Source organism: Peromyscus californicus, unplaced genomic scaffold (genome assembly GCF_007827085.1).
Source record: "Peromyscus californicus insignis strain IS unplaced genomic scaffold, ASM782708v3 Scaffold_1__1_contigs__length_55948999, whole genome shotgun sequence".
Lineage (NCBI taxonomy): Eukaryota > Metazoa > Chordata > Mammalia > Rodentia > Cricetidae > Peromyscus > Peromyscus californicus.
In genome coordinates, this window is record NW_026294492.1 from 37,060,177 (window position 1) to 37,075,719 (window position 15,543).

The window sequence follows — 15,543 nt, forward strand, 5'->3', positions numbered from 1 at the left end:
GGTAGGCATTTCCACCAGATGGCAACAACGCTCTGCTTGGTTTTTAATTTGCCACCATGCTAGAATGTTTGTAGTTAAAGCAACCTAAAGACCAAATATGTGAACTTAAGTTGCCAATAATATTGTGAATAAGCCAGAGAAATTGATCATAAAACATTTAAAATCTGGAAAATAAGAACAGTTGATAGGGCACTTGCCTGGGTTTGATTACTAGTGCCATATACACTAGGTGTACTGATCCAGTACTTGCAACATAGAGACAGAAGAATTAGAGTCACCCTTGACTGTAACGTTTAAGGCCATCCTAAGCTACATGAGACTTCCTTTTTTAAAAACAGGAGGGGCTGGTCAAGAGTACATACCGCTCTTATCCAGGACCTGGTTTCGCTTCTCAGCACGTACACGGTGGCTCACAGCCTCACCTCTGGCCTTCACAGCCTCCTTCACACACTTGCAGAGTAACACACATAAATAAATCTTTAATTCTGAAAAATATATTTAAACTTATCAAAGGCAATCTTCAGGCCAAAGATGGAAAACATTAGAAAACTAATCCTGCAACACAAGACAATAGTGTGTTTTGACCGGTATAGGCTTATTCTAGAAATTCAAGATTGGCTGACATTTTTAAAAACCTGCTAAAGGTGTGTACATTAGAAAATTAAAGCATGATGATCTCAAAGTGTAGAAAAACCATTTGATAAAGCTCAGTGGTTGGGGGTTGGAGAGATGACCCCGTGGTTAATAACAGTTGCTCCACAACTGTAAGGACCAGAGTTCAGATTCCAGCACCCACGAAACAAACTAAGTGTTCCCCTGCAGACGCCTATAATCCCAGGACCAAGAAGGGCAAAAATAGGAGGGTAGGTTCAAGAGGAGACCCTGCCTCAAAGGAACAGGAAAAGTGATGGAGGGTGCCAGTCCCCTCTTCTGACCTCTGCTTGTACACACAGGTAAGTGTACCCCCACGCATATATAAATAATGAAATATTTTTAAAATTCAATCGTAATGAAAATTGCTATAACATTAGAAATTCCTTAGTGTACTAAGGAAACAAAAGACCCACAACACATCTCACAAATGTTAAGTGCATTGAAAGGGATGTGCTAGACTTGTTCTTGTGAGGAACTGTTTGGTTAAGCTTGCTCTCTGACATACTTTTCTTAGCTCTTTATTAAACCAATCAGAAGGCACCTTAGGCAGAGACACATCTTTACAGTGTAAACAAATGTTCCACAACAGGGTCTGTGTTGCCCAGGCTGTCCCCAAGCCTACTATCATCCTGTTTCAGCCTCCAGAATGCTGGGATTATAGACATAAACCACCACATCCAGTTCTCTGAATGCTGGAGTTTTGGGAGTTACATGCCCTGTGCGAAATCTAGGAACCCTTCAGTTCCCTACCCCTTCTTGTTTTTCCCTGTCCTCATGGGCTTGCACACTACACATGTGCACCTTACTGTTTGACAAAGACACAGAAGGATGCCTGTGAAGGATTTCTGGAACGTTTTCTCTGTAGTTGCATGCTTTCTAGAACTGCCCCATACTGCCTAAACTCCAGTCTCTGCTCAGTCAGGTGAATAGGATCCACTTTGGTATGGATGGGGTGCCCTCTCCGGAGTCACAGACTTGTACTGCCTGTTCTCCAAGATCCAAAATCAGTTTTCTCAGTTTTGCCCAGTTTTTTAAATTGATTAGAGCAGAAAGGTAAGTAGGACCCTTGGTAGTTTATCCCGGTCACAAATGGAAGGCCATTACAGATGGACTAAGATGTTTGGTAAGGTTCCCATCCCAATAAACCCATTATACTACTGCAGGTGTTATAAGTACACTTCATACACCCAGCGATCAGACATCACAGCTTACAGAAGAGTTCACTAGAGTGTCAGTTCCACACCCACACCCAATGATGGTGGTGCTGGCTGAGCCCTGCAGCTCCATGCTGCTGCTCAGGGTCTTGAAAAGGCATGCACTCTCATTAGCCTGGGAAAGCTGAACATTCCAAATCGGAGTACAGTTTCTTTGGAGTGCATAATGCTTCCTAGCCACCCTAAGTTCAGAAGATCCAAAGTCAAGCTGTCATAAGTAGAGGACTATCTGGGTTTATTTAGGGGCACGGGGGTTAACATCACTGCATATCCCAGACTGGCCTAGAATTCTTGATTCTGCCTCAGTCTCCCACATTCTAGGATGAACAAGGCATGCAGCTCCATGCCTGGCATGTCTTGTACAGTTTCTTAAAAGTTTTTCTCCTGTAGACTACCCTTTGAGGTTGCTTTTCTCATTTCTACCTCCCTGTTTCTGATTAGAGGTTTCCCTCGCCTTTGTGGTCATTTGTGTCCATGCGGACTCAACAGTGGAGAAACTGGTTGGTTGGTCAGCAACTGCTTCAATTGGTAGGTCAGCTGATCACAAGTTTAAGGTAAAGCTGGCTTTTCCCAACGGTGCTACTGAACGATGTTTTTACCGGGAAGAGAGTGACTAGCACTCTTAATTTCTCTCATCCGGATGTTAAAGTGGAGGGAAAGAGCCTAAGTAGTCACTGTTCAGTCACTGGCTTTTCCTGTTTTTAAGGTTCTGTGCCCACCATCAACTGTGTGCGATGAAAATCTGTTTCTCCGTCTCTGGAGCCTGCGCCTATAGATTTTGGACATAGTGTGAGAGGAACAATACTCCCCTACCAGTAGTATGCGTAGGGGGTTCCGTGGCGTGGTCAAGAATTCGCACGACCCTCACCTGACCTTCATTCAGCCAGTGTTCTCAAGTCAGGTTTCCAGCCTGCTTCCAGAGGTGTCCTAAGTTCTTAGCCTGTTAGCACTCAAGTGTGTGCTCAACTTGTTCCTGTATTGACTTACTGCTGTTTGCAGCTTGGCTTTTCAAGTGTGCCAGGTCTAGTACCACTTGTTTCTCTGCCCACTCAAAGTTGGGTCTTTGATACCTTCTTTCACTATGTTTGAGGTTCATGCCATTCTCCCTCAAAATATTAGTAGTTTCAGAGGGGAAAGTTGAGGATCAAAATTAGATATGTTTTGTTAACTTTCCCCAGAAATTTTAGTTTCATATATTTTTATAGTTTTATCATCTTCCTAATGTTCACCAGACATACACTCATGTCTGTCTGTCTTTCTGCCTTGCTATCTAGCTATCTATCGATCTATCTAGTTTGTGGTATTGGAGATTGCCCTCACAAATGTTAGGTAACCAATCAACCTAATAATTAGATTTTGACCCAAAACATCAGTCCTCCAAAGGGAGAAACAGTGGAGACAAAAACTAAGGCCTACGGCAGGGAATGAGGAGAGAGATGTTAGTGGGGATAGAAGAGATTAACCTGGTTGAAGTTGAATCTGTAAAGAGAATATATATAAAGAGAAGGTGCTGTGTGTAAGAGAATATGCTTAGTGTAATTATTCCTTTCCTCTAAGTGTTTTACACCTCGAGTTAGAAGTTCTCCGTGATCCCAGCCTCAAGCCTGCTTTGGGATGAGGCGTCTGGCCTCTGACAAAAGCAGGTAGCCCTCACCCAGGCTTCTTCATGCAGTATTTATAAATATTAAAGGACACTGTCTATTGGCCAGTGTCAAAGATGCCCTCAAACTACAGTGTCAGAGAAGTCTGCTGTGGACCTCCAAAGAGCTAATTTTTCTCCAAGAATGTCAAATCTTCCTGCATTGATACAGTCATTCAGGGCTAGGCATGAAATTATAGCCCAGGGGCAAGTTAACTATTTTGACAGATAAAGTTGTACTGGAGCATAGTCACAGACATTCACTAGCGTGGATATAGCCATTAGGACATTCACTGGCTCCTTGCTTGTAAGAGGACAGACTTGCAACGCCTGAAATATTTGCTACTTGGTCCTTAAAATAAGTTGGCTGCCCTGACTCCTGTCCTCGTTTGAAATGATCAGTATATTTGGGAAACTGAGCTGATATGAAAGGTTAATGGCTGCCCGACAGTGATTCAACATTTTCCCAGACTAGTCATATTGTTTAATTCCCTAATGACCTTATGGATTAATGTTGGGACCAAAAGTCACTCAGACATCTCTGAAGATTATCAATTGGCATGAGTTGAAGCACATATTATTGTACATTCATGAACTAAACTATTAGTAATTTGATCCACATGACCGTTTGCAGCTTAGACAAATGCACTTAGACTTTTCTGGTTGTTTACTCAAGGATCATAATTTCTTACTATATTCACTCAATAATAGTGTGGAATCATTTCCTGTGTGATCTAGAATTTATAGACTTTCTCCAAATTCAGTCCTCTGATTCGCTTCCATGACATGAAATTGGCCTTTGGGTAATGTGGTTGGGGTTCCCCAGACAGGATGTTAGTTTTCCTTTTTCACAGCTGCAGAAAGATAATTCTTTCTCATGATTCTGTGGGCTGGAAAGCCTACAACTCGGGCAGTCCTTATTTTATAAAATGAATTCTAACTCAGTTTCTCTGTGGATTATTTACAACCAACCTGTATTTTAAGGCGTTTACCCCACACTCAGATGAACACACTCAGCTAAAAGCCCATTTGGAACAAATAAGCTTTACCCAAAGGTTTAATCATAAAAATGCATTGCTTACAAAAGGTCTGATCCTGAATAATGCCTCACACATGCTTACAGACTCCTTTGCCTGGAACATGGACCCTGTAAGACATTGCTCCCTTTTCTCCAAGGGGCAAAGGAGAAGAGAACCTGTGGCTTTTGCCTTTGGAAGGACCCTCCATAGGCTCTTGATTCCCTCAGCACATGTGGATAAACAGGGGAGTGGAATCTTCTTGCCTAGGCATACGGCAACTCACACACGCTTTTGAGTGAGAGAAAACGTGTGTTCATGACCACCAACTCTAAAACATATCACTGCTCCTAGAAACTTGGGGTTAAGTCAGTGCCAGGCCAGCGGCTCTCTGTTCCCTCCTTGCCAGGCAGTCTACCTACTGTGGTGGTATTTTACTTGTACTGAAATGTGATTTTAATTGTATGTTAATAAATAAAGTTGTCTGGGGGTCAGAGCTATTAGAGCCATAGCAAGTGCATGGCGGCGGTGGCACACGCCTTTAAGGACCTGGAGGGCGGTACATTCAGGCACTGATGAGGCAGTCACGTGTTTGGGTTTACAACCAATGAGAAGGCAGAACAGCTAGACTATATAAACACATACACACAGGAAGTAGGCCCCTTTTCAGAGAGCTCTCTTGGCTGAAGAGGATCGCTGAATCAGGAAGGGTGAGGCTCTTAGCTCTGACCTCTTGGCTTTCTTCTCTGAATCGGCTCTGTGTTTCTTATTTAATAAGACAGCTGGTTATATCTACATTTGGCGCCCAACGTGACAAGAATCCATTAAAAACCACTTAACTTGGCTTGGCGGCAGGTCCGGTTTCCAGCCAGGGCGGCCGGCTCCCTAGCCCGGGCCCAGGTCAACTTGGCCTCAGGCTGGAATAACCTTGAGCTACTTGCTTAAAGCTGGTGCTACAGACAATTCAGGCCTGCCCTGCCGAACAGGGCCCCTGCCTGTAAAGCCAACACACGTGGTTGGAGCTTAAGGTAGCCAGAGCCAAGGCTTGACTAGGCTCAATCGGGAACACGTGGCTGTATTCAAGTTCTTAGGCAGAACTTGTGGCTACGGTTCTTGCGTGTTCTCTCTCTCTCTCTCTCTCTCTCTCTCTCTCTGGATTCACACCTCGGACACTAGGTGGCTGTTTTGAAATTCCCTCAGATTGGTACTGTTCTACGAGGACTTGGTAAGTCACTTAACATATCAGATATTTTAAAAGAAACTATTTAAAAGAGAAATTTTTTTCCACATTAAAAAAAAATGGGTTTTCTGTGTTCATTGGAAGAAAATTGGGCTTTGTTTGCAATTTTAGGCAGTCTGACAATGGAACAGCTATATGAGAAGATTAATGTTGATTGAATTATGCATTTTATTACTATGCTTATCCTCATTTTACTATTTAAAAAGATAGTCAATTTAAGTGCCAGGGTGACAGCTTTAGAAAAACTTGTTAAACCTGTAAAAACTCAGACAGAAGAAACTAACAGTGAAGTTGCTTCAAGATTGGATCATAGGGTTACAGAAAGAAAGCCTGTTTTCACACAGTCACCCTTAGTTTGTCCAGTAACCGTACAGCAGTTGCCTGATCAAATGACTACACAAAATATTTGGGCTCCAATTGAAATGTTAGATTTACGAAGGTTTAAGGAGGCAATAGTATCTTATGGCATGCATTCCCCATATGTAAAGCAAATGTTAAACTCTTGGTCAACATATAATAGGATTGTACCACAGGACTGGCAGAAGCTGGCACAAGCTGTTCTTGAACCCAGTCAAAGGCTTCAGTGGCTAACTTGGTTCAAGGATGAAGCTAAAAACATAGAAAAACAGTGGAGGGATAAAGGAATACAAGTGTGCCAGGATAAGCTTATTGGAGAAGGTCAATATGCTTCAGCACAAACACAATGTTTATATGATGTCCAAACCCTAATTTTATGTCTTAACAGCAGACTTGAATGCATGGGACAGAGTTGAGGAACCAGGAAAAAAAAAACTGAGTCATTTACAAAGGTTCTACAAGGCCCAAAAGAATCTTTCACAGATTTTTTACAAAGACTGGCTTCAGCAGTAAAGAGAATGGTCCCGGATTCAGAAGCTAGTAAGATAATAATTGAATCTTTGGCCTTTGAGAATGCGAATGCAGCATGCAAAACAATAATCAGGCCATTAAAGGCAAGATCTGCACCTTTGGAAGATTAGATTAGAGACACAGTTAATGTTGAAGCTTATGAGCATGATGATACGTGGGTAGGAGAAGCAATTTCAAAAGGTTTGAGGAATGATAGATGTTTTGGATATGGAAAGCAAGGACATTTGAAAAGGGACTATAAACAGGTCATTCCTAGAAACAATGTTTCTTCAAGGAACAATGGCAACAGAATGCCCCTTCCTTCTGGAGTATGCAGAAGGTGTGGTAAGGGAAAACACTGGACCAACAAGTGTAGATCAACAAGGGACAGACAGGGTAATCCTTTGCCTCAATCTTCGGGAAACTCCCAGAGGGGCCTCATGCAGGCCCCAATAGCAAATCCAGTTCAAACCTTTCCTGCAGTCGTAGAGGAAACCCCTACTCAGAGCAATTAAATAACCAAATGCCTATTGGAATAAGTCATACTGGTCAGGATGATGAAACAGAGAGAATAGAAAATTCAGGGGAAAACATAAAGAAAAATTTTTGGCAAACTTCTATTAATGAACAAAGACCAAAATTATCGATAAAAATAAATGGAGTTTTGTTGTCTGGTCTGGTAGACACAGGTGCGGACGTTATCATAATTGCACCAGAATTTTGGCATCCAACATGGCCTCTTCAGGAGGTAAACATTCAACTATTAGGAATTGGGACATTATCTCAGGTGAAACAGAGTGCAAGATGGCTCGAATGTATAGGTCCAGAAGGACAGAGAGGAAAATTAAAACCATATGTGGCTAACATAGCTATGAACCTGTGGGGTCGAGACTTGTTGCAACAATGGAATACTCAGATTAACATCCCTCCAATCTCAGAAACAAATCATAAACTAGCGCATGTTTCTGAGAGAAATATTAGAAGGCATTATTCTGAGTGCTCACCAGCCATCCATATTATACAAGAACAGGGCACAACAACTGATGATCTTCCAAAAACAACAACAGCTCTACCTTTAAAATGGTTAACAGACAAGCCTGTATGGGTCCAGCAATGGCCTTTAACAACAGAGAAACTCCAGGCTTTAGAAGAGCTGGTAGAAGAACAGTTAAATGCTCAGCATATTGAGGAATCAACTAGCCCTTGGAATTCTCCTGTATTTGTTATTAAGAAGAAATCTGGTAAATGGAGAATGATAACAGACCTTAGAGCAATTAACAAAGTAATTCAGCCAATGGGCTCTCTACAATCTGGAATTCCTTTGCCTACTCTGTTACCAAAAGGATGGCCTCTCATAGTTATTGATTTAAAAGACTGTTTCTTTTCAATACCCTTACAAGAAAAAGACAGAGAAAGATTTGCTTTCACAGTGCCTTTTTATAATAATTCTCAACCGGTTAAAAGATTTCAGTGGAGGGTCCTCCCACAGGGAATGTTGAATAGCCCAACTCTGTGCCAATATTTTGTACAACAGCCATTGGAAGTGATACGTAAAAAATTTCCTAAATCTATAATTTATCATTATATGGATGATATTTTACTAACTGACTCAAATGCAGATACTTTAGAAAGAATGTTTGAAGAAGTAAAGAAAATTTTGCCTTGCTGGGGATTACAAATTGCTCCTGAAAAGATAGAAAGAGGAGATTCTATTAATTATTTAGGATATAAAATAGAGCTACAAAAAATTAGACCCCAAAAGGTGCAAATTAGGAGAGATAGACTACAGACTCTTAATGACTTTCAAAGATTATTTGGAGATATTTCTCATCTACGAACTATTGTTGGGGTAAAAAATGATGAACTGAATAATTTGTTCAAAACCTTAGAAGGTGACAAGGACTTAAATAGTCCAAGAGAATTATCACCTGAAGCTGAGAAAGAATTGGCCTTGGTAGAAAAGAAAGTACATGAAGGGCACGTGGATCGTATTGATCCAAAGCTGGATTGCATTTTGGTTATTTTACCTTCTAGGCATTCTCCTACAGGAATATTAATGCAGAGGGAAGATATTATATTAGAATGGATATTTTTACCAAATAAACCAAATAAAAAATTAAAAACTTATGTGGAAAAAAATCTCTGACTTGATTTGGAAAGGAAAATTGAGACTTCGTCAATTCGCAGGAATAGACCCAGCAGAAATTGTTGTACCTTTAACTAAGGAGGACATTGAAAAATTATGGACAGAAAGTGAACCTTGGCAAAGAGCTTGCAGTAATTTTTTGGGAGAAATTAACAGCAAATATCCCAAAAGCGATAGAATTGATCTTATAAAGAGAGCTGATTGGATCTTGCCTCAAATTGTACGGGAAAAACCCATATCTGGAGTTCGTACATTTTATACAGATGCCAACAAACAAGGAAAGGCAGGTTACAAATCAGAAAATTTAAGTAAAGTGGTTCAAAGTCCTTATAATTCAGTTCAGAAATCAGAATTGTATGCAATTCTGTTGGTATTAATGGATTTTTCAGAACCTCTCAACATAGTAACTGACTCTCAGTATGCTGAAAGAGTAGTATTACATATTGAGACTGCAGAATTTATCCCTGATGCTTCAGAATTAACTTCACTATTTATTCAGTTACAAGATACAATCAGGAAAAGGAGTCATCCTTTATATATAACTCACATCCGATCCCATACTGGTCTGCCAGGCCCTCTAGCACAAGGCAATGATGAGATTGATAAGTTATTAATAGGAAATGTGCTGGAGGCCTCAGAATTTCATAAAAAACATGTCAATAATAAAGGTTTAAAAAAGGATTTTTCCATAACCTGGCAACAAGCCAAAGAAATAGTAAAGAAATGTCCTACTTGTTCCTTCTACAATCAAATGCCATTACCAGCAGGATGTAACCCAAAGGATACTCAAAGGAATGAAATCTGGCAGATGGACGTGTTTTACTTTTCAGAATTTGGAAAACTGAAATATGTACACCACACTATCGATACTTATTCAGGATTTCAGTGGGCAACTGCTTTGAGTTCTGAAAAAGCTGATTCTGTAATCACTCATTTGCTAGAAGTTATGGCCATCATGGGTATACCTGCACAAATCAAAACTGATAATGCTCCATCATATGTCTCTGTTAAAATGAAACAGTTTTTTGCTTATTATAATATAAAGCATATTACAGGCATACCACATAATCCTACAGGTCAAGCAGTTATAGAAAGATCAAACAGAACTCTAAAGGATATGCTAAATAAACAGAAAGGGGTAACAAAAACCCCCAGAAATAGACTGCATAATGCTCTATTAACTTTGAATTTTCTTAATGCCAATGAGAAAGGAACAACAGCTGCAGAGAGACATTGGATAATAGAAAAAACTACAGAATTAAATCAGCCTATATACTTTAAGGATGTGCTGACCTCAGAATGGAAACCAGGGTATGTGTTACGTTGGGGACGAGGTTTTGCTTTTGTTTCTACAGGAGAAGATAAGCTGTGGGTACCATCAAAATTGATAAAGGTTCGATTTGAACAAGAGAAACCTCTTAATTAGAGGAGGTGATAGTTCATCAACCAACATGAACATCCAATTTAAACTAACTTATACCAGTAACACATGTCTTTTCATTTAATCAGATAATAACTTGCCAAAAAGGAACAGCCCCAAAATTAGTCTTGGGGAAAGGTTTTTGTTTTTGTCTTTTAGGAGAATGAAGGTTAAGGAATCTGAAGAACATTGGACAAATGTGACAACTGAAGAAAAGGGACAAGTCATCTATCCCAGGAAACAGAGTGAAACGGCGTATGGGTAGATATTATCTAAAAAATTTTATGTCTTCCTAAAGGTTTGTTTCTGCTTTTCTCTAAAAATTTAACACTATTGGTCTTCTAATAGTCCCAGTTCAATTAAAATTTAAAGCTGACTTTAGAGTGGGAGAATGGCTCTCTCCTTCTTTAAACTCAAGCATGTTGTTAAAAGGAAAATGCAAACTCCCTGTATCATGCCAGAATAAAAGAGCCATCTTCTGCTATGGGACAGGAGAAAAGCCAAATTAATTAAGGGACTATTCTATTACGAATCTCAACTCTTTGATTCTATTCTGATTCTTTAAAACTTTTCTTAAAGTATAAATTTTATATCAAAATTTACAAGATTAATATATATAGATATATAGATATATATACATTTTAAACTTTGTTAAGATATGAATGGTCATATAGAGTACTAACTAATTCTAGAAAAAAGGCTTCAATTAGCTGCATATATATGTCTTTGTGTTCGAGTCTCTTATCAGTTTTCTGCAGGAAATCACGGTCAGGCCTAACATCAACTGAAGTCTCCAGGAAGAAGTTGGGGCCCCACAACAACAACAACTCCACGTGGACAATAATAACATCATTAAGCTGACAAACATCATCTACAGATCAGCTTTGAACTACAAGGTGCTCAGAGCAATTTTGAGATGACTAGCTGAGATGATCCAGTCTCAAAGACTACTTGAATAAGGACTTGCGATAAATCCAGAACTTTGGCATTATACACAGACTGGATAATGAAGGACATAGTTACCTTTCTTAGAATTTGACAATTAACCTAAAATTTTTCTTTCAGGATAATGATACCTTCGCCCATACCCAGCAGGAAGCAATTTTAAGAATACGATGCCCACATTCCCAAAGAGGTGGTGTGGGGCGGGTGGTTTTTTGGTCTTTTTAATGGGTTTTGGGTCTGGGATAATTTTCATTGTTTAGGGGGGTTGGTTACAAGTTGTTGTCAAGGGTTAGGAAAAAGCTAAGCAAAGGAGATTAGATTTAAGGTTCTTGTTTAAAAAAGAAAGAGAGAAAGAAAGAAAGAAGAAGAAAAAGACAATTACTAGTTTTAAATACTTTACATTGGATTGGATTGTTTTATATTGTATACAAATTATATATATTGAAATTGATATTGTTAGAAAATGCTATATGTATATTTTTTTAAAGATTTATTTATTATGTATACAGTGTTCTGCCTGCATGTGTCCTTGCAGGCCAGAAGAGGGCACCAGATCTCATTATAGGTGGTTTTGAGCCACCATGTGGTTGCTGGGAATTGAACTCAGGATCTCTGGGAGAGCAGCCAGTGCTCTTAACCTCTGAGCCATCTCTCCAGCCCTATATGTATATTTTTAATTGTACTTATACCGTTCATTTAACAATGCAATTTTCTGATCCTTGAATGTTATTATTACCAACTATTAGGATATAAAGAAATGAAAGTTAGTAGTTAGACATTACAATAGAACTTGTAGTCATATTAGATATGTTTTAAAAATTGAGCAGATATATTTTAGACAGGTCATCTTCAAACCCTTCAGAGATCTACAGAATATGGCATTTAAAATGTTTTAATAACTTAGAAAATTTTTCTTTTTTGTTATGACTATGAGACATGTCAGCTCCTGGCAGTACCAATCTACTTCAGAGAAAATATGGGCATTGAAAAAACTGCGTATGGAGTTAACTTTCATTGTGGCAAAAGTTAGCCACTGGACAACAAAGTATTCTTGAATCAACTGCTGACAAAATGGACAGACAGGACATGAAACAAAGGACTACTGATTCTTGCCAAAACAAGTGTGGTTATGGCTTTATCAAAAGGCATCTTCTGAGGCCAGGACAATATGGCACCATCCCTGAAGTGGCCTTTGCAATTCGGAAAAGGTACAGTGCCCTTTTCTTCGAAGGCAGCTGAACAGGCAGTGGGCCGATGGCTTCTGATGTGCAATGGAACAGCAGCTGAAACAGTTATTCTTGAAGAGTAACTAAGCTCATGCCTCTCAATAGTAGACTGGCATTTGATAGAGGGATGTGGAGAAGAATGGGATGCACAGCCAAGAAGAATGGACAGTTGAATTTAAAAACCATCAACAATTTCCAGAATTTAAAATCCTGAATCATGACATGACACTAGTGGAATTCAGGTGTTTCTGGTACATGGACTGCTCTCACCCAATGTGAGGTTGAACTGTTGACCTTGTGTACATCCTACTTCACAAATGAGTCTGTCAGATATGCTAAGTCTATAGGCTGAAGATGATGCCCCAGCATTGCGGAAAAACCTCAGGTGACTGTCCAGGCAGCTGGCTGTTTCTGTCAACTCACAAATTTTTTGGAAGTTGCTTGCATGCACTTTTTGTTTTTATTTTTGTTAGCTAATATTATTTCCTTCTTGGGTCTCTGAGGGAGTTGAAGATTAGTTAGTTATAGTTGAAGGTTAGTTAGTTATAGTTGAAGATTAATTAGGATAGAAAGTGAATTAGATACATTTTGGACTTAACAAAATAGGATAGATAATGAAATTATTTTCTCTGAATTTGTCAAATACAAATGGACTAGACATTGTTTAGACATTTATTACTTGTATATATTGTATATAGTCATTGTACTTTTGTATATAGTTTTTCTTTTGTTAGTTATAACCTTTTTCTTTTTTTCCTTTATATTAAAATAGAAAAGGGGAAATGTGGTGGTATTTTACTTGTACTGAAATGTGATTTTAATTGTATGTTAATAAATAAAGTTGTCTGGGGGTCAGAGCTATTAGAGCCATAGCAAGTGCATGGCGGCGGTGGCACACGCCTTTAAGGACCTGGAGGGCGGTACATTCAGGCACTGATGAGGCAGTCACGTGTTTGGGTTTACAACCAATGAGAAGGCAGAACAGCTAGGCTATATAAACACATACACACAGGAAGTAGGCCCCTTTTCAGAGAGCTCTCTTGGCTGAAGAGGATCGCTGAATCAGGAAGGGTGAGGCTCTTAGCTCTGACCTCTTGGCTTTCTTCTCTGAATCGGCTCTGTGTTTCTTATTTAATAAGACAGTTGGTTATATCTACAACCTACAGCTGGCCCATCAGAGCCTGACCTGCACCCAGGGCCTTGGTCCTTCTAAGCCTACCCAGAAAGCCTTTTCTGTCACCCAGAGGCCTTGCTAGGTATCCTGTTGCTCTGTGCCCTACAGCCTGCATTTCCCCATCATAATATTGAGGTCACTCCATTTGAATTTACATGAGCTCTTCCATCCCCCAACTAAACTATAAGACTCATACATCCAAATATGATATATTTTTTGTTCAACAGATAAAGTCACCAAAATGAAGACAGGACTGCCTGTTCTCACTTCATCGCTCACAACAGGAATTTGGTGGTTTTTAATGATGTTTCTAATAAATTAACGATTAAGTATTAATAACTCAAGCTATTAATTTAGTTATATATAATAATTTATTAAGTTATTAATAAATTATTTTGGTTCTTGTTAAGGTAGAAACTACTAAGTCAGAGGGAGCTGGATTTCCAAGAGTCTAGGGGTTAGGGACTTTCCAGAGAGCGTTTGAATAGAGAGTCCATCTCAAGGGGGAAGCCATGGCAGTGAGTAGCTATTCTTTCTTCCCCCATTTCCTGCCATGACTTAGGCTGAGGAGCTGCCATAGACAACAGCCTCCATCATTCACCAATCCTGAAGAAGAGACTTGTATTTAATGTTGTGTCCCAAAGTCCAGGCACTGAGTTCTGGATGCCCACTCCCCTTTTTAGAAAATGTCAAGATGTTGAAGACCAGCTGCCTGATGCTGAGGGAGAAGGGTCCTATTTTTTAATTATACCTGCAGATTTCACTTTTTGTTCAGTATCTGATTTCATCTGAGGCTGCTTTGGTCTCTTGCAAGCCCCAGATTCAGGAAATTTCTGCTAAGACATGTATGCGGCAGCATGACAGATGTTCCTTTTACCATGTTCCTCCTTGGCTGTCCTTCTGAAATTAAATAGTTAATATTGATGAACCAGCCTGCCTCCATCTTGGGCTTGAAAGCCATCTTAAAGTAAAGACAAACTAGGCTCATTCCTGTTTATGATTAAACCTCTGTTTCTCAGGGACTGGGCTGTGCCCCATCTGTAACCTTAACTACAGATGGTTCTGTACTGCCTGCTCCAGGAAATGACAAACATGCCTTCATTTCTAGAAGTTGTTATGACCGCTTGCAACCACATCTTTGTTTCAAAAGGTTATTATAACTGTGGGGGCCCCCTTTCACTTTTTCCCTGGGATACTCTTGAGGAGGGAGAAGTGAGAAATATTCAGATAGAAAGATAGAGGGGAAAGAAACAGAAACACAGGATAGCCTCGGGATGGCCTGGATCATTATCCACCAGCCCCTTCTGCCTCTTCTGAAGTGTTATTTATAGAAATGCCAAGGGGTGAAGCAAAAGAGCTCCCCCTAGCTCAGCCAAGTATAAACCCTTCCAGTCAACTATGCACATGGTCAAGCAATCCTCTAGTGCAGCCCTGCTGGGTAAAGCGAGCTGAGATCTCACTAGAAAACCTTTGTGGGCCTCCACATACAACCACCTGTTGTCATGACTACCTTGTAATAACCACCTCGTTATGTTCTGCTCCTGTAACCCCGCCTATTTGCCCACCACATCCTCCATTTGGAAAACCCCTAACCCTGAGCAATAAAAACCTTGTCTTCCTCACATCCAAAGCTGACTCTTGAACCCTGCCTTAGGGGAAGGCAGCCCATGTACACAAATACAAAAGCGTGCTTTCATCAATTCGGCCATGGTGATTCGGGTCGGGGGTCTTCTCCTCGCATCTTTGGGGTTAACACTGTCTAGAGTTTTGATTGGGTCCGTTTTCTCTGCCAGTTGAAGAGTTAAGAAACAGGGAAAATCTGAAGTATGACAGGTAAGTAACAGCAGGAAAATTATTGAACAAGCAAGCTGCAACAGACAGAATCAGTTTTTATTAGGGGTAAGAAAACACACATATCCAGTGGGCATATACAGAACAAAGACCCTCCACAAAGAAGAGGGGGGACTCAGGAAGCCCATGCCAAACTTCTCCTTGAGGGCTT

General features: G+C 40.0%; 1 protein-coding gene across 2 annotated transcripts in view; it reads right to left on the reverse strand.

Moving 5' to 3' along the window:
• LOC128115613 (phosphatidylinositol-glycan biosynthesis class F protein) overlaps positions 1-15,543 on the reverse strand; it is a 143,295-nt gene that overhangs the window by 40,590 nt on the left and 87,162 nt on the right. The window contains exon 6 of one of the 2 annotated variants that reach the window (XM_052746487.1): positions 363-485. The exons of the other annotated variant lie outside the window; for it this stretch is intronic. The gene's annotated coding sequence lies outside the window, so the exon portion shown is untranslated. The remainder of the gene's footprint in view (positions 1-362; positions 486-15,543) is intronic. 2 annotated transcript variants of the gene reach the window in all.